The sequence below is a fragment of the Bos indicus genome, chromosome 13, assembly GCF_029378745.1.
Source record: "Bos indicus isolate NIAB-ARS_2022 breed Sahiwal x Tharparkar chromosome 13, NIAB-ARS_B.indTharparkar_mat_pri_1.0, whole genome shotgun sequence".
Classification (NCBI taxonomy): domain Eukaryota; kingdom Metazoa; phylum Chordata; class Mammalia; order Artiodactyla; family Bovidae; genus Bos; species Bos indicus.
Window position 1 is genome coordinate 33,431,752 of NC_091772.1, and position 7,574 is coordinate 33,439,325.

The 7,574-nt window shown below is 42.5% G+C and overlaps 1 non-coding gene across 1 annotated transcript; it reads left to right on the plus strand.

The window, feature by feature from the left end:
• Positions 1–5,414: 5,414 nt before the first annotated feature.
• On the plus strand, positions 5,415–5,523 carry LOC139186707 (U6 spliceosomal RNA). The gene has a single exon (XR_011570378.1). It is a non-coding gene; the product is annotated as a U6 spliceosomal RNA (small nuclear RNA).
• Positions 5,524–7,574: the final 2,051 nt, after the last annotated feature.

The window sequence follows — 7,574 nt, forward strand, 5'->3', positions numbered from 1 at the left end:
TGACTGTCTTAAAATGTGTTTCAGTTTTATATCAGGTTGATTTTACATGACCAAGTGGCCTTTTTTCTTGACAGAATAGTCACTAGTGTGTCATTGTATTCAGTATAATTTTGTTTCCTAATGAATTGCATGTGCTTTGGATATGAGGTATTAAATAGGCTAAAGAATTAAGAGCTAGAGATGAATCCTCAATCTCAGTTATTTTGCTGTACTGTGATAAGGACATGTCACTCTGTTGTTCTTCCCCCAAAACCATAACCCCTGTCTGATCATGAGAAAAATACCACACAATCCAAATAGAGGGACATTCTAGCAAATACCTGGCCAGGACTCTTCGACAGTGTCAAGATCATGGAAAACCAGGAGAGACATATCTGAGGGGACTCTGCAGACTTGACAACTAGATGCAGTGATGCGGTGTGGTGTCCTCAGTTGAGCCCTGGAACAGTAAAAAGATATCAGTTGGGGCTTCCCTTTTGGCTCTGTGGTAAAAAAAAATCCACCTGCCAGTGCAAGGGAGGGGTCCAATTCCTGATCCAGGAAGATCCCACATCTATTGATCCTGTGCTCCACATGAAGAGAAGCCACCACAGTGAGAACCCTGTGCACCAAAACTAGAGAGTAACCCCCCATTCTCCGCAGCTAGAGAAAAGTCTGCACAGCAGTGAAGACCCAGCACAGCCAAAATTGAAGAAAAAGAGATCAGTGGAAAAACTGGTACAGTCTGTTAGCAGTGATGTGCTGGCTGATTGCTTAGTTGTGATCAAAGTGCAGTGGTGATGGGAGTAGCACTATTAAGAGGAAGAGTTTGAGGGGATTCTCCGTATTACCTTTGCTACTTTGCTTCAAGTTAAAATTACTCATATTTACTGATTTATAAAACCTCAAAGAGCAGGAGACAGCAAACTAACATTTGGAGCAGGAAAGCAACCTCAGCAGACCCCAGACACCTGACTCGACAAGCAGTGGGGAATACCAAAAAGCAATTTAGTATTCTCCCCGCCTCCAAAAGACCCCCAAGTGGTCGTGAACGTGACCTGTAGGGATAAAAGTAGCCTGAAGTGGGACTAATTAAAAGTCTGTCTAAACCAGAAAGCAGTTTGACCCCTGGTGCTGACTTCATTGCTGCACAGCTTGGCAACTACCTCTCCAACATGCTAGCATGATCCTGTTTGTTTATTATCTAGAAAGGGTAAAGGAGAGGGTGTCTGGATAGAAGAGCCAGGAATAGTAGGGTATGTCACCTTGAGGGTAGGGTGACATACTGGAAACGAGTGTGCCAGTTAGTGATGTATGTTGCCTCTCCAAATCTACCTTTATTATAGAAGACGTTTGACATGCACAGAGGGGAGGAAAGGGGAGAAGATGGCCATCTGCAAGCCAAGGAGAGGCTGAAAGCCCTCACAAGGAGCCAACACTGCCCACACTGGATTGCAGCTTGTAGCCTCCAAAACTGAAGCCATCCATCTCTAATTACCTCATCTTGTCTGTGGTGCTTGGTTTCAACAGCCCCAGTAGACTGATATGATGGCCAACACAGGCAGTGAGCTGGACCCTCAGCATTTCTTTTCTTTCTCAGCTCTGGCATGCTTTGGTTTCCTCGGGTTTTGTTTTGTGTTGTTTAATATTTGTTAATCTTAGCTGCGTCGGGTCTTAGTTGTGGCACACAGGCTCCTAATTGTTGCATGGGTTTAGTTGCCCCAAGGCATTTGGGATCTCAGTTCCCCTGCCAGGGATTGAACTTGTGTCCCCTGCCTGCATTGGAAGGTGGGTTCTTAACCACTGAACTACCAGGGAAGTCCCGGGTTTGCCTCTTGTTTAATACCATCCTGTCAGTGACGTGAAGGGGGTTTCAGTGTGGGGGGCACCCAGGCTGCACAGTCCCTTAGCTTGTGGCACTGGTCATGTGACCACCATTCTGTCAGCAGGCTGGGTCTCCTGTGTGTTTGCCCTTCAGCAAACACAGGCATATCCTGTCCACCTGATCAATGGTCAGGGGTAGGAGGTGGGTGGCCTTGGATCACTTAGATCCCAGCGGAGGTGTTTCCTTCTGCTCAGTCGCAGCCAGCATCTTGACTTGGCCTGCCTGCACCCTGCTTGCCTAGTGACTGTGGACCAGCTGTAGCCTGGGAAACCTAGCAAGCCTCTTCACCATCCTGTGGGCAGCAACCATACCTTTGCAATGAGATCTGAACCCCAAACACTGGGAGGGGGCTCCATTCAAGTCTGTTTCTTCCCTAGGTACTCTCCTTTAGCCTTAGAGTATTCTTGAAAATTCTCTACCCGTTTATAGTTAATCCCCATGGACCTGGGCTGATAGTGATATGAACGTTTGTGATAAGAGTATTTAGAACCTCAACCTTTTCGCCTTGGTTACCTGAGATTAGATTACTAGCAGATTAGAGATTCTGTGAAAAATTTGCCAGCCATACAGGGAGTACCCAAAGAATCGTGGTTTCAGAAATGCCACAGTCAACATATGAACCAGTTGCTTCAGGTCAGCTTCATCATGTCCCCACCCTGCATAGGTACAGACAGCCAAGGATCACAAGGCATGTGAAAAAAGTCTTTAGGATGAGAGAATCAAACAAGGAAAACAATATGGAGGAAAGTGAAACTAGGAAAGGGGGAGAAGATATTTTAAAAAAAACACACTACGGGCTTCTCTGGTGGCCCAGTGGTTAGGAATCTGCCTGCCAATGCTGAAGACAGGTTTGATCCCTGATTCAAGAAGATTCCGTGTACCACAGAGCAACTAAGCCTGCGCTCAATAGAATCCATGGACCACAACTACAGGGAGTCCAAGTACAGCAGTGAAGACCCAGTGCAGCCAGAAAAAACCTTTATTGGGGAGCTATTCCTCAACCAAGTGAGGAAAGAGGAAGATGTGGGACGTACAAAAGAAGGGATTACCAAGGTGACAGCGTCAAGAGCAACTGGTCCAGATGAGAGCACCCAGTCAGAAGACTGCCAGAGTTACATTTCCAAGACAGACAGACAGACTGATGGATGTGTTTGAAGATTTTGAGGGAAAAAAAAAGTTTATAGCTGAAGATGAGTTTAGGGTTAAGTGATTGGCACATAGAACACTAAGGGAAAAAGAATTACTGAGAATCTGAAGTATAACCCCCCCAAAAAAAGTAGACTCACAGGTATAGAGAACACACAAGTGGTTACCAGTAGGGGCGTGTGGGAGGCACAAACTATTGGGTATAAGATCAGCTCAAGGATGAATTGTGCAAGAGAGTCAATTCTTATACATGGAAACTAACTTTAAAAAATTGTATTAAATTTGTTTTTAAATAATGCCAAAAAAGAATCCTGATAAGCAAGAAAGGAAAAGTCGCTGTAGTGTATTACATAACTCAGCTGTAATCGGCACATTGCATCATAGTAACGGAAGCAGGATTGATAAGTGAATGTACAACACGACCGTATTGAGAAGAGGGGTTGTGTATACGTGTTGATCGTGGTGAAAGAGGGTTCAGGTTTCATCTTCCACAGGATAAGACAACTGGTAACACTCAACCATGAGTAATCAATAAGCAGAAATTTGGAGACAAAACAAAATGAAAAGTGGCTGTGTCTGCCTTATTTTTGACAAAGGAGGCGAGAATATACAATGGAGAAAAGAAAATCTCTTTAACAAGTGGTATTGGGAAAACTGGTCAATCACCTGTAAAAGAATGTAACGAGCACTTTCTAACACCATACACAAAAATAAACTCAAAATGGATTAAAGATGTAAGACCAGAAACTATAAAACTCCTAGAGGAAAACATAGACAACACACTCTCCCACATAAATCACAGCAGGATCCTCTATGACCCACCTCCCAGAATAATGGAAATAAAATCAGAGATAAACAAATGGGACCTAATTAAAAAGCTTTTGCACAACGAAGGAAATTATAAGCAAGGTGAAAATACGGCCTTCAGAATGGGAGGAAAATAACAGCAAATGAGCCAACTGACAAAAATATACAAGCAGCTCATGCAGCTCAATACCAGAAAAATAAATGACCCAATCAAAAAATGGGCCAAAGAACTAAACAGATATTTCTCCAAAGAAGACATACAGATGGCTAACAAACACATGAAAAGATGCTCAACATCACTCATTATCAGAGAAATGCAAATCAAAACCACAATGAGGAACCATCTCACGCCGGTCAGAATGGCTGCTATCGAAAAGTCTACAAATAAATGCTGGAAAGGGTGCGGAGAAAAGAGAACCCTCTTACACTACTGGTGGGAATGAAACTAGTACAGCCACTAGTACAACAGTGTGGAGATTCATTTAAAAACTGGAAATAGAACTGCCTTATGACCCAGCAATCCCACTGCTGGGCATACACACCGAGGAAACCAGAATTGAAAGAGACACATGTACCCCAATGTTCATCGCAGCACTGTTTATAATAGCTAGAGTGTGAAAGCGACTGAACTGAACTGAACTGAACTGAAGGACATGAAAGCAACCTAGATGTCCACTGGCAGATGAATGGATAAGAACGTTGTGGTATATATATATGATGGCAAATGACTCAACTGTTAAAAAGAACGCATTTGAATCAGTTCTAATGAGGTGGATGAAACTAGAGCCTATCATACAGAGTGAAGTAAGCCAGAAAGAAAAACACCAATACAGTATATTAATGCATATATATGGAATTTAGAAAGATGGTAACGATGACCCTATGTGCAAGACAACAAAAGAGATACAGATAAAAGAACAGACTGTTGGACTCTGGGAGAAGGCGAGGGTGGGATGATTTGAGAGAATAGCATTGAAACATGTATATTATCATATGTGAAATAGGTCACCAATCCAAGTTCGATGCATGAAACAGAGCACTCAAAGCCGGTGCACTGCGACAACCCAGAGGGATGGGACGGGGAGGGAGATGGGAGGGGGGTTCAGGATGGGGGACCCATGGGCATCCATGGTGGTTCATGTCAATGTATGGCAAAAACCACTACAATGTTGTAACTAGCCTCCAATTAAATTTAAAAAATGAAATGAAAAAAGGGGAGGTAACTTTAGAAAAAATTATGTTTCATTAAATATTCTAATTTTGTCAAGTAAAAAAAAGTGGCTGTGTCTGGAGAGTGAGAAAGAGGTGAGGTGGGGCATGGGACCCTTGTTACATTTTCTTTGGGGAGTGGGAATCACTGTTTTTGTGTAAAGTTTTTCAGGCGTGTTTGACTTTTTAGGGTTCTGCTTGTATTCCATCGTCAGGTGGTTCCCCTCCGAGGATGGCTTCAGAAGCTAGTCCCAGATTCTTGACCCAACCTAGAATTCAACTTGCTCATTTGTAGAAAAACACTTGAAAACCTCGAGGTGATTGTTAGGCCCCTTGCTCTGTATTTCTGTGATGCCAAGTCATCTTGTCTAGAGTTATAACATCTGGTGTTTACTTCAGCAGGACATATGTTAAAATTAGAACAAAATGGAGAAGAGTAACTAAGGTGGCTCCTGCACAAGGGTGACACACAAATTCATGAAGCGTTACATATTTTTGAGTAAAATGTTTCTCTGAGTTCAAAAAATATATATAGAGAGAGATTACATCTGAAGGGCTCACTTTAAATTAAGCCTTCATAATCACTGACTTTATGTGAAAAGAAATCCATAGGCTCTCAAACTGAAATCAGCAGTTCTTAAAAGTACTTCTTTCTTCAGTAAATGCATGCTTCCAAATTTTGAAGATTTGGAAGAGAAGTGGGTTTTGTTTTAATTGTGGTAAACATAAAATGTATCATCTTAATCGTTTTTAAATGTACAGTTCAATAGTGTTGGAAGAAAAGTCATTTTTTTATATTTGTGTGTGTGTGTGTATGTGCACAGAAATTAGCTCAGACCTGGAAATATTTGGGTCATGATCTACATCAAATATTTATTGTTCTTCAGTTCATATTAGCTTGACAGAATGATGTTAGTAACATTATAAACTTTCAAATATTTCCAGTGGAGGTAAAATCAGAACCAATGACAACTATTTAAAATATTCAAGAAGTTAACTCGTTGTTTTCACCCACTTAGCAGCCAAGAACCATTGGAAATGAAAACTCAAAATACTGCAACTAAATCTGAGAAATCCCAAATAATTGTCCATTGTTTCTTGAGAGACAGACAAGACATCACCAGTGTAAGCGCCAGGAAACACCCACGTTACCATCTTGGATATATTCTTTTCTCACTGGATAAAAAGTTAGGCACCCAGTTTTTGTATACAATAACTGGAATTGTGCACAGGCCCCCTCCATACTGCTCTGAAAACGAACTTTTGTTTTATGCAAATGTAGGCGAACGAGAATGAACAAAAGGCGCACATTTTAAGGCTGAGCGCATTCAACTGAAAATGAAAAGTGGATTTTTCTTCCGGTAGGAGACCAGCCATGTTTTGCAGCCGGCCAGCTGGGGGCAGACCTGAGGCCTCAGGAGTCCCCTCTTTGCAAGTGACTGTTCACTGGCAAGGACTTTCTAAATGCCTTTGCCGGAGGTCCCAACGTGGCCCTCCTGCAGGAATAAACAGGAAGAAGCCGAGCTGTCTCTGGTTCCTCCGGCCCCATGTGGGTGGTGAGGGCCAGCTCCTCCCCACAAGACTTTTTTTTTTTTTAATATTTATGTATGTATTCTGGCTGCATTGCAGCTTTTAGCTTCGGCATGTAGGATTCAGTTCCCTAGCCCTGATCGATCCTGGGCCCATTGCACTGGGATCTCGGAGTCCTCCTACTGGACCACCAGGAAAGTCCCTGCAGATCCTTCATTTTGTTATTTAAAAAAATTTTTGGCCTCACTGAGAGGCATGTGGAATCTTAGTTCCCTGACCAGGGATCGAACTCGCACCCCTGCATTGGCAGCAGAGTCCTAACTGCTGGATTGCCAGGGAAGTCCTGGATCCTTTATTTTTTTAAAAAATGTGTTTTATTTACCGTTGACTTACAATGTTATTTTCTGTTGTACAGCAAAGTGACTCCGTTTTACATACTATATATTCTTTCTCATATTCTTTTCCATTATGGTTCATCACAGGATATTGAATGTAATTCCCTGTTCTACACAGAGGGATCTTGTTTATCCATCCCGTATATAATAGTTTGAATAGTTTGCATACATCAGTTCTAAACTCCCACTCAGTCCCTCCCCACTCACCCTTGGCAAATACAAGTTTGCTCTCTGTGTCTGTGAGTCTGTTTCACAAATAAGTTCATTTATGTCATTTTTAGATCCCACATATAAGTGACATCACACAACATTTGTCTTTCTCATTTACTTAGTATGATCATCTCTAAGTCCATCCATGTTGCGCTGCAGACCCTTTAACTGAACTTTCACAGAGGAAGGAGGGCTAGAGACCCCTGCTTAGGAGGCCTGATGAAAAGATGCTTGGTTATTTAGGAATGTTGGGGTCTTGATTCCTGAGTCTGGACACAGAGACAACCATCAAAGTGCCTTCCTACTCCACCCCCCACAACACACACACACATTCTAACTTCACTCTGATATCCAACAATCACTCCATTGAGAACTCTGCAGCCGGCAGCTCCAGCACTGTGTCTTCATGGCCC